The following is a 13064-nucleotide window of genomic DNA, read 5'->3' as shown; positions in this document are numbered from 1 at the left end:
ATTGGGTTTAATTATTTATTTACTAAATACCTAACCAATCACACAGAATTACATATACACGGAATGAATCATACCTTGATTACAAATTACGTCATAAAGGAAAACGTCCCTAGCGGGCGGTACAGATATGACAGCTTGTTACACAAAAGAAAAGGGGCTGGGTTTGAGTGAAAGAGCGGGAAGACTGAGGAACAAAGGGCGAAGCTGTGCTATCGTAAATACAATATCTTATGCATTCTAAATTACCGCCCATTTGGAAAAGGAAAATGCAATAAATATTTACTCTGAGCTGCGCTTCGATAGGTTGGTGGTAGATGGAAGGCCATGTTGCCCAACCGGGTCCTTGTCCTTTGAAGAATGTCTCTGCTGCTGGGTGGTAGACGGGATACTCTGTCTGTCCTAATTTATGTTTGCAGCTGCTGTTGCTAACTCAACGTCTAGGAGGTATCACTTCTATAGTGAATAAGAGTTCAAAGTTCATACCATTCGCAACCAAAGTTCATGCTGAGGTTGGCTTAGTTCTGTAGTTGACATGTTATCTGAACCATTCTGACATCGGACCGTCATCCTCACATCCTCGGAACAGGAAGGTACATTTTCGTCAATGGCTTATATAGTGGAGGGAGAAGGGTGTGTCTGAAAAGTTTATAACCCATATCTCTTCACAGGGGCAGGCCACTGGTTGAGCAGAGCCCTAAACTTATGAAAACCCAAATCTCTCATTTGGAAGCTGAAATTACATTTCATCTCTTCACAAATAATCTCATATTCAAACATTTGAATTAAACAACAATTCCATGTGAATCCGATACCTCTGATGTGCAGACTTTCCACAGTAGAGTTTATGTCATTCTATCATTGATGAGAATGTGCCAGATGACAACCGAACTGACATAATATACCTTAAGTACCACCGCATATGTTCACTTGGTTGGATTACCAGAATATAGTTAATTTCCCCCCAACTTTTGATGTTCCCAGAATCTCTATGTTAACCAAAGGGGTTTTATAATGTCACATCAGTAGAGTAGGGAGAGGAAAGGGGGGGGCGGAAGAGGTATTTATTACTGTCATAAACCTACCCTAGCAGTGACTACCAGGACTGTAACGTTAGCTAACGTAGCTAATTTACCTAGTCCAGCTAACATTACGTATAATCATTGTAAATTATAACATAAATGGGACTGGTGGAGTTATGTCACACATGCAGACAACAAAAATATATGGAAATGTCTGCTCCACTCAAAATGACATGCAACTAATTGCAGCATCACCATAAAAATGGAAGAAGCAATTGGGAGGGGGAGAAAGTAAGGAACTTGTCTGTCGGCCCTGCATTAAACGACCAAAATTGGTTAAAGAAAATTGTAATAAATAAAAAATTTATACCAGTTTCATTTGAGGACCCTTTTTTTTACCAGCTGTGCTGTATAGATTGCAAAATAGTTGGGAAGAGATTTTCACTGTACTGATTCTATGGCACATGGTTTATGAACAGATACACAAAACAATGCTGGATTCAAAACAGAGCTTTTCAATTTAAATGATTTTACAAAATTCTTGCAACCAATAGAATGTTATATACTTTATATATATATTGGGGATACAACCATCCCAGCTCTGCAGATTTTGCTGCGAAGAGGCAGAATCATTAGATCATTTGTTTTGGTACTGTCCATATGTAGCTTGTTTTTGGTCGCAGGTTCATGAATGGCTGAAGAATTGCAACATTTACCTAGCGCTTTCATAGCACTGCTGGGTGATTTTAAAAAGCCATAGTCAAATCAATAACATTAATACTCTTAGCAAAAATGTTCCTTTAATTTACAATCTGTAGAAACTATGAGAATAGAAATGTTCAGAACTTTTGTGAAACATCAAAGCACAGTTGAAAAATATATGGCAAATAGAAATCAAACTGGATGGTGTTCAGAGATAGATGGGAGGGGTTGAGTGGCGCTGAAGGGTGGGACTAAAAATAACAAGATAAATAATGTAAAATATATTGTGTCCGTAAAATGTGTATAGTATGTACAGTATAACATGGAAGTGGAAGCCTAAGTGTTGTTGTCCATTCATTTACTCCAATTAGGGGAGGGGTGGTAGGGTTAGGGAAAAATAATTAAGGAAAATATATTTATAAATATAAATATTTGATATATACTGTATATTTACAAAAAATATATGGGGAATTGGAAATGATGCAGACAATTACTTTGATGGAAGACACAATCTATTTGCAATATTAAAGCTGATCTACCCACAAAAAAACAAAAAAACATTAAGGATGGTAAAGAATCACATTACTTCTCAGCTGATGTCTAAAATCCGTTCAGCCTGCAAATCCCTCTGATAATCTTTGCTCACCATAAGCTTCATAGCCGCAAACCATTGACAGCATCTGGTTAAATCTCTGGTAGGTAGAACGGTAAAAAAGAAAATTGCGCTTGTTTGTAATTAGCACAGCCAGACACGCCACATGGGCATGATGAAACGTTAGCGAAAAACAAACAACAAAAAAATCCCTAGAGAAGTTCTGATATTACTATGTTTTGGTTTGTTTGAAGTAAACAACGCCATGAACCAAGTTCGTGGGCATGCCCCATCTACCTAATCGGGCTGTATCTGCATTCGCTGTGAGTGCTGAACTTTGGTTCACTACGAGCAGTTGAATACACAGGAAGTCACGGACTACAAAAAGAAAACCAGCCAAGTCACGGACACCGACGTCATGCTTCCAGACAAACTAAACACCTTCTTTGCCCTCTTCTAAGATAACAGTGCCACCATCGCGGCCCACTAACAAGGACTGCCCCCCCCCCCCTTCGATGGCTGACGTGAGTAAAACGTTTAAACATGTTAACCCTCGCAAGGCTGCTGGCCCAGACGGAATCTCTAGCCTCATCATCAGGGCATGCGCAAAGCAGCTGGCTGGTGTGTTTACGGACATATTCAATCGCTGCCTATCCCAGTCTGTTGTCCCCACATGGTTCAAGATGGCTACCATTGTTCCTGTACCCAAGAAGGCAAAGAACTGAACTAAATGACTACCGCCCCGTAGCACTCACTTCTGTCATCATGAAGTGCTTTGAGAGACTAGTCAAGGATCATATCACCTCCACCTTACCGGCCACTCTAGACCCACTTCAGTTTGCATACCACCCCAACAGGTCCACAGACGATGCAATCGCCATCGCACTGCACTATCCCATCTGGACAAAAGGAATACCTATGTAAGACTGCTGTTCATTGACTACAGCTCAGCATTCAACACCATAGTGCCCTCCAAGCTCATCATCAAGCTGGTGGCCCTGGCTCAACCCCGCCCTGTGTAATTGGGTCCTGGACTTCCTGACGGGCCGCCCCCTGATGGTGAAGGTAGGACACCTCTACTTCACTGACCCTCAACACTGGGGCCCCATAAGGGTATGTGCTCAGCCCCCTCCTGTACTCCCTGTTCACCCATGACTGTGTGGCCATGCACGCCTCCAACTCAATCATCAAGTTTGCAGACGACACAACAGTAGTGGGCTTGATTACCAACAACTATGAGACAGCCTACGGGGAGGAGGTGAGGGCACTCGGAGTGTGGTGTCAGGAAAACAACCTCTCACTCAACGTCAACAAAACAAAGGAGATGATTGTGGACTTCAGGAAACAGCAGAGGGAGCACCCCCTATCCACATCGAAGGGACAGCAGTGGAGGAGGTGGAAAGTTTGAAGTTCCTCGGCATACACATCACAGACAAATTGAAATGATCCACCCACACAGACAGTGTGGTGAAGAAGGCGCAACAGTGCCTCTTCAATCGCAGGAGGCTGAAGAAATTTGGCTTGTCACCCAAAACCCTGAAACTTTTACAGATGCACAATCGAGAGCATCCTGTCGGGCTGTATCACAGCCTGGTACGGCAATTGCACAGCCCTCAACCGCAAGGCTCTCCAGAGGGTGGTGCGGAGTGCACAATGCATCACCAGGGGCAACTACCTGCCCTCCATGACACCTACAGCACCCGATGTCACAGGAAGGCCAAAAAGATCAAGGACATCAACCACCCGAGCCACTGCCAGTTCACACCGCTACTATCCAGAAGGCGAGGTCAGTACAGGTGCATCAAAGCTGAGACCGAGAGACAGCTTCTATCTCAAGGCCATCTGACTGCTAAACAGCATTCACTAACTCAGAGAGGCTGCTGCCTACATTGAGACCAAATCACTAGTCACTTTATACAATGCCACTCTAAATAATGCCACTTTAATAATGTTTACATATCTTACATTACTTATCACGTGTTACAGTATTTTATACTATCTATTGCACCTTGCCTATGCCGCTCGGCCATCGCTCATCCATATACTTACATGTACATATTCTCATTCACCCCTTTTAGATTTGTGTGTATTAGGTAGTTGTTGTGGAATTGTTAGAATAAGTTTGAGATATTACTGCACTTTCGGAACTAGAAGTGCAAGCATTTCGCTACACTTGCATTAACATCTGCTAACCATGTGTATGTGACAAATAAAATTTGATTTGAAGTTGAAACTGGTCCTATCTGGCCAGCCAGCCGACCCTATCTGGCTCGCCGACTGGTCTTATCTTGCCGGCCGATTGGTCCAATCTGGCTACTACGTGAGGGAAGAGCAAAATCCACTTGTTAAACTGTATCACAACCGGCCGTGATTGGGAGTCCCATAGGGCAGCGCACAATTGGCCCAGCGTCATCCGGGTTTGGCCGGTGTAGGCCATCATTGTAAATATGAATTTGTTCTTAACTGACTTGACTAGTTAAATAAAGGTTCAATTAGAAATTAAAAACTACATAACATGCTAATAAAATGTTCTGATCAGCTAGTATGAGCCAGCTAGAATAAAGATGATCTTGAGCACCCACCTCAACTTAGCTAACATTTTTGCCAGGCTAATTATGACTAAATATCCAAAAGGAGATTCGGTGAAAAATCTATCAATGTCAGATTTTGGTTATCAAGATGAGTCTGCATGCTTGTCTCAAAGCAGCACGATGGCGCTGGCCCAACCAAAACGGTTCTGAGGTAACCACACACGACTTTGCTGTAAATTAGTATATTGGTTGGATATGACTTTGGGAGTTTTAGTAAGCAACAATTTGATACATGCCTTCAATTGCATTAGCCTACTTTATTCCAATATTGTCATCATTCAGTTGACTATAACGAAAGTGAGTTTTCCTCGCTCTGTGTTTTTTCTTGGCACAATGGCTGTCTCCTCACTCTGCTGCCACTCGCCTCTGCTGCATTGTTCTCAACAAAAGTTTAAAATCAATATACTGTTTTCTAGAAAGCAGGCTTTTTTTTCCAGGTTCGGGCTCATTTATTTTATGTAATGTCGGACCGGGGCTCAGGCTGCATTCAACTCACCGGGCTTGGTTCGGACCGGACAAAATCAGGCTGATTGAGAACTCTACTAAAAGGTATAGAATCTTAATTTGTGCCAGTTCGCTACATCAAGAAAAGAATCATTCCGCAACAAAAAATGTGAATTATTGGAAAAAAATGTATCAGCACCAAAGGAGTGGAATTCTGTCATTATAATTCTGCTAGTATAATTGACCTTGGTCTAGGAGAGCTACATGGTTTGCAGTCATGCACATAGAAATAATATGAACTAATTATATGTGTGTGCAGCCATTTGTTCTTGCCCAGTACCAACGCACTCTGATTTAAACTAATCGTGCAATCATTCAAATTAGAGACGTTGATTATTTGGGTCAGCATTAGTACAAAATTACACCATGTAAAGTAGCTTTTTAAGAACAGAACAGACAAGTAGACAGACAACAAGCATGTGACCAATATAGACGTTGTTGCTGTCGCCCTGCTCTCTGCTAGAGGACAGTAGACTATGTATTCCCTGCCAGGTTCCTTTCATAATCATGGCGCACTAGCCACACCGGAGGACTCCAACCTTACACTCTTTATCCAGATACAGCTGCCAGTCAGGCATGTTCTTATCCATCCATGGACGTTTTTTTCTCCCAGTGTACGGCAAATGAAATATGAATGCTTATGAATTGAGGCAATTACCTATTCGACAGATTAAAGGTCCTACCAATGAGCCATTGTTATTAAATCCTCTGTCTCTAGGCTAGTTTAAATTAATTGTTGTAGTGTGTTTGTAATACAGATCAGGAGTCATGCATTGCAGGTCTATTTTCTGCCATAGCCTTTCCTGCAGTCAAATGACCTAGTGGCCTCATGGGTGGAATGTTATTCATATTTTTCATAACTAATAAAACATTTTAACACTGAAATGCCAGTGTTATGTCAAACAGTTTTGTTTTATTTGAGTCGTCTGTGATAAAGTATATAAGTGTAATATCGGGATGCAAACTCAAAATTGAATACATTTCAACTCTATATTTGACATGGTACAAGGAGTTATTGTTTTGTAAGCCCATAACCATGTGTGTGAGGTGTATACTTTCGTTTCAAATTAGATTTGTTTAAGACTACCAAGAAAACATGTGACCCTTATTTAGCACACTGCAGTAAAAGGTTAATGTCTGCTATTGGACATGCGTGTCAGTGAAGTGTTTATTATGGTGCGTGCTCGTATGTGTTTTTACTCGTATGTGTGTGAGAGGTATCTCAAAAAGAGCTGGTGGTGGCACTTTTCACTGTCTTGTTAAATAAAGTCTGTTCCAGGAAGGTGAGTTTTGTCATAATTATGCTCACATCTGAAGCAATCTAGTGGTTTGTAGTCCATGACTCACTAAACAAACCTCAGTCCTTGTAGTGAAGAAAACATTTACTTTACTGGAAATGAATTTTTGCATGATACTGGGTATTGTTCTTTAACAATTATTTAACACTAACACTTGTGTTAAATGTGGATCTCTCATTCTACATTACATGGGGACAAGATTGTTTTTCCTGTCACGGACAAACTCCTGGCCCCGCCCCTAATGACGAACTAGTGTGCCCAGTCGGCAATAACAGAACAGGACTTGGGTAGAGCCTAGATTAACTAGCTTGCCTAGGCAGCAACAACAGAAACTTGGGTAGAGCCCAGGGGCCTGTTGCACAAAAGTAGAATTAAGACATCCGGGATAAATGACTCAGCTGAGCTCAATGAAGCCAAAACATGTGCGTCCAGGCTTAATTGGTTGCACAAAGACCAAGCCAGGATGAGCAGACACGGATTCATTAAGCCAGGTGAAACCAATCCTGGATAGGTGCGCGCTCACGGCTCACTCAAATAGACCCCGCCACAGATCACAGATTAACTGATTTACCATGGCAACTAGAGCCGCGTACTTTTCCCCGTCGGAAGCACAAATCCTCATGGAGGCATACGAGGAGGTAAAAGATATAATTAAGAAGAAAGGCAACACCGCCACAGTGATAAAGCAAAGAGAAAAAGCGTGGCAAAGTATTGCAGACCGCCTGAATGCGTAAGTAGTGCACAATTACACACTCACCGCTCCGCTGAAACATCACAATTACAATTCAAATATTTAATTCACATCTCCAAAAATGCAGTTGTACTGTAATTATGAAACGGTTAAATTTTTAATTGAAATGCACTGCAGATATGAGTGAAATTGTGTAAAGTAACTCCATCACACTGTATAAAGCTATGATAAATTTTTTGATATTTTTACTGAAAACAAGACAAAAATACCAAGTAATTTTTTGCAGTGTGACTCCATTAAATGTGTGTGTGTGTGTGTGTGTGTAGATTAAACATGAACGGGCCAAAACGGACATGGCAGCAGGTCAAAATCAAATACAAGAACATTCTGCAGAATGGTATGGTCCCTGACTAATATTTAACAAAGCACAAGCATATATTGTACCCAGAAGGTGCCTGCTCACACAATTTCTGTACTGTTTTAGCAGTGAAAAAGAATACCCACAGACAAGGCACGGGTGGTGGGTCACCAAAGGCTGACCTTACCCCAGCAGAGGACATGGCCTTGGAGCTAAATAAAGGCAGGCCCGTCTTAGAGGGGATCCCTGGGGGGAAAGAGACGAGCATAGGTTCCTCCCAAGATGCCACCCGCTTCATTCAAGGTATGTCCTTCCATCTCTACATGGGATACAACCACATTCATATTGAATCAATTTGGACTGTCTGACTTTGGTTTACCTATTGCCTTGCAGTGTCTGGCAGCACTGTGTTCCTGTTAGAGCCACCAGCACAAGCACCAGACGATGCTGATCCAGTGAGTACTCCATCAAAGGCATACTGTAGGCCTGGCATGTCTTGTCTACTAGCTTCAATATGAATCCGATTAAATGTGATAGGGTGAAGGCCCCAGTGCAGCAGCAACAGCACATGATGGAGACGATGATGAGGAGGAGACCATCTCTCTGGATTCCAGAAGGCATGAGGTATCATGTTAAGACTGTGAAAGTACTATTTACTCTACAATGGTGAGGAGTCCTCATCAAAATCAAAAAATCTAATTTCTTTTACAGGACCCAGATGCTATACAGTGGGAAAACCAGCCTGGCAACATAGTGCGTATTAATAAAAGGACACCACATCCTGCCAAATTCCAGCTGCGCTAATTGTATTGTGTTCACAGAGCTCACAAGCTATCAGAAAGTTGTATGGCAACCACTTCCGGCGCCAAATAGAACTGGCAGACATAGACATTCAGTACAAGAAGAAAAAGATGGAAAATCTTGCACTGGAGTCCGAAATAAAAAAGAGGACAATTAGGAAACTGGACCTTGAAATAAAAAAACTTGAGAGGGAGGTGAGATATGCCTTCAATGTACACTGTATGCTAACTGTAACACAAATGTATTAATCATTATTTTTCTTTCCTCCCCCAGCTCCAAGAAGATGACACAGCTCAAAATAAAAATTAGGTATATTCTCGTAAAGTCAAGTGCGCCATGACATATGAGCTCTTATTGTGAGCACACAGGACGGTGGCATCTTTCTAAGGTTTTTTTTATTTTCCCAGCAATCAGTACAACCAAGTCATCGTTATAAGGCATCGCCCTCTTTTGCCCACCCCCCCAGCACCAGGTGTGGCCACTAGCCTATATGAAGGCCCAAAATTGTGTGTTCCTTTCTGCTCTGACAATGGCATGCCCATTCGTGCGAGATGTGGTGGATGAAGAAGCACTTGTGCTGAGGAGAGCCTTCAGGCGAGAAAGGGTCTTCAGGGACCGGTTGGACCCACTGGCCTTCCCTGATGACCATCTATATGAAAGATACAGGTTTTCTGCAGATGGCATCAGGTATCTATGCAGACTACTGGGTCCCAGGATTAAGCACCGCACTGCACGGAGCCATGCACTGAGTGTGGAGCAAATGGTTTGTGTGGCCTTGCGCTTTTTTGCTAGTGGAGCCTTCCTGTACTCAGTGGGGGATGCAGAACAGCTGAACAAGGCCACAATTTGCCGCACAATAAGGAGTGTGTGTCTGGCTATCAAAGCATTAGCAGATGTCTTCATCTCCTTCCCTGGCCACAGAAGACTCTGTGACATCAAAGAGGAGTTCTATAGGATTGCAGGTAAGAGGATCTACAAATTACAGGACAACTGTTAACACATAGTAGGATACTCATTACTTTGTGTGACAGGTTTCCCCAATGTCATTGGTGCAGTGGACTGCACACACATAAGGATAAAAGCCCCCTCAGGTGCCCATGAGGCCGATTTTGTGAATAGGAAATCCTTTCACAGCATTAATGTTCAGGTGAACATAACTTTTTGATATTGTCCATTGACGAACACTCTGCATTGCCAGTGATGTGCATTGATTGGTGTAATATTCCTCATCTTATGATTTCAGATGGTCTGCAATGCTGACTGTGTGATCAGCAATGTTGTGGCAAAATGGCCTGGCTCAGTCCATGACTCCAGAATCTTTCGGGCCTCTGAAATCTATCAGTGCCTATCACAAGGTAAGCCACACAACCCCTATTTATAACCATCATGGCTATGTCAAGAATATCACTGTGTTTATGAGGTAGTAATGATGAGATTTTGTGTTGACAGGTGAATTCTCTGGTGTGTTGCTGGGAGACAGGGGGTATGGCTGCCAGCCTTTTCTCCTGACACCTTTCACAGACCCCCAGGAAGCACAGCAGGCCTACAACCATGCCCATGCCAGGACCAGGGCCAGAGTTGAAATGACCTTTGGCCTCCTGAAGGCACGCTTTCACTGCCTTCACAAATTAAGGGTCAGCCCTGTTAGGGCATGTGATATTACTGTGGCTTGTGCTGTCCTCCACAATGTGGCCTGCCTGAGGAAGGAGAGGGCCCCCAGAGTGCCACCAGCCATGGACTGGGACAATCCGGCAATCTTCCCTGATGACGACAGTGGTCGGCTGCTGAGGGACCAATATGTGTTGAATTATTTTAGTTAGTATGTGTGCTTTCAATTTTGGTTAAATATGTCCTGCGGTGGCAGAGGAATTTGGGTTTTTTTGGGTTCGTTTTTTGACGAATTTGGCCTCTTATGATGTTTGTGCGGTATACTGTGTGTAATACAAGGCTGCAGGGAGGCTACTGCATCCATTCATTTGTCTGTTCAGTTGATGTGTATGGCTTTGTCCTGCATTTATTTTAGTGTGCAGACATGCAGGGTGTGTTATATACAGACCTTTGAATGTGTATGTATCATTTTGTATAATATGCTTGGATTCTGTGCTTTCCATCTTGTAGAGTCACTGTGACTTCAGTTTCGAAAGGAGCTGATGGTTTACCTGCTTTGTTTTGTCCTTATTCAATAAAGGAACATAATGTTACACATTGTGTTTTTATATTCATATGGAATGTGTATTTGTTTATATGACAGAGTACTAGGGCCACACTGAAGAAAAAGGATAAAGTCATAAATTTATGAGGCTGGTTCTTTCTGCAGAAAAGCTACATATTGTTTTTACAGTTTTGAGACTTATGACAATGTGATACTTAATATTCTGGCACATCAGCATGTCTTTGTTTATGAAACCATACTGAAGTACAATTTCACGAAATGCCCCACATCTGTCATTTTAACAACTGTCCTCCTTTAAAACAACTGGTTACAATATTATGACTTGTGTTTTTTTCCCCTCTGTGGCCCTAATATTCTATCATTTTATATATAGCCTTATAGTCTATGGGAAACTGTAAATTATCTAATGATAGCAACATCATCTAAAAATCATTTTTTATCCAAAATCATTGAAATTAATGATCACAAACGTTTAAATAATGACAGTGGGTCTAGTTATATGTGATAACAATGTATAGTGAGCAGTGAAATAACTATTGGTTTCCATTTGTGGTGACTGCTGACTGACATTAGGGATGAGATTAAATAGATCCTGGAATTTAGCCTGGTCTGGAGCAGGCTAGCTCCACAGAATAAATCTCCATGGTAATTTATACCATAACATATCCTCCTGCCCCCTATCCATCTTTAGTGCAACCGGATTACGGATCAATTGAGCCAGGATCACCAAGATATCCTGGCTTAATCCCTTATCCTAGTTTTGTGCAACAGGCCCCAGATTATGAAATAGTTTGCTCAGACAGCAAAATAAACATGGGTAGAGCCCAGATGCATGAGATTAGAAGACCATCGAGCTGCTGTGTTCAAGAAGCTTCTCCTCGGGGGTCGGACTCACCCAATCCCAGATCTATCCAACCCCAGTGGACCAACTCTAACCACCACATGGCTGCTGCTGTGAAACACTTTTAATTGAATGTTTTAAAAAGGATTAGGGATAAGTAAGCGATAAGATCAACACATTGTTTAAAGACATTGATTTATGTTTTCTGGCAACCTTCCCATATTGTAATACTAATATTCTAATCAAGGCTGGAGCCTGTTGCTTTCATGAATTCCCTTCACAAACAGGAGCAAATTAATCTCTGCATGAATGACTGATGAATAGATCAGCTAATGCAAGCGTGGATTAGCGTCGGTTTTCCACCCAATAATTATATCCATCAATTTTAAGGTTGTTTAAATCAACATGGTTTCAATTGGACCCAAATTATTCACTCTAAGTACAACTGTTTACTTTAACCAAGACTACAAAACAATATTTTTTATCTTTGCATCATTATATTCTCAAATAGGAAGTTAGTAATTAAATGAATGATTAAAACACCAGATTTCAATAGTTAGCCAGAGAGAGAAGGTGCATGGCAAAGTTAGTTCAGTTGTGGAAAACAGGAGGAAGGTTCAATTGCTTTGTAACAGGATTGGAGGGAATCGACAGCTTGTAGATATTTTTTGGGGGGGACCTGTGTGATGGAAGACATCACATGCAGATGACTGTCATGCATATTTAACAACCAGTTTTCACACACAATGAGTCAATACCAGAAAACACATCTGTTTCTGCTTGTTTTGTCCTCCCCACTCTCTCGTTCACTTTGAATTGGACTATCTACAGTTGCTCAATTTGTATTTGTTTAATTGCCTTGCTCACGCTCTCCCCTCCTCTGTGTTGCACTTTTATACACAGTTGTTGAATTTGTTATTTTATTGTTGAGTGAGTAGCGAATTCACTCGTCTATTGTCATCTCTTGAAAAGTATCAGTATATACATATGTTTGATTATCTCTCATCTATCTCTTTTATACATCCAGACAACAATGTAGTTTCATGTTGAGTAAAGCCACACTGTACTAAACCAACCTGTTATCTACATTAGAACTCCAGCATCCATGTACCTGCATTAGCAAAGTGTAAACAATGGTTTGAATTGGTGTGTAGAGGAAGTTGGACTGATGTCAAAGTTGGTTGGGCTTTCCATTGTCATGTGTCCAACCAATTATTACCGCACACAGAAAACAGTATTGTACCTGTGGTTTTCTTCCCAATCCATCAGGTCCTTCACTTCTGTTCCACTGTAATCTCCTCCAGACCACATGAATCCCCGAGGGACAACCCAGGTTTTTAATAAGTAGTATGTTTTAACAAAAGAGTCACTGTCTGTCTATCTTGACAGAAAACATATTTTAAATTATGGAATTTATTTCTATATCAACTGCAAAATATATACCAGAGATGTAAAAAAAAAAAAACTATAAAACCAGAATGAATATATAACATT

Source organism: Salvelinus namaycush, chromosome 11 (assembly GCF_016432855.1).
Source record: "Salvelinus namaycush isolate Seneca chromosome 11, SaNama_1.0, whole genome shotgun sequence".
Lineage (NCBI taxonomy): Eukaryota > Metazoa > Chordata > Actinopteri > Salmoniformes > Salmonidae > Salvelinus > Salvelinus namaycush.
The sequence above is the reverse complement of the archived record's forward strand: the minus strand, read 5'-3'. Positions refer to the sequence as shown.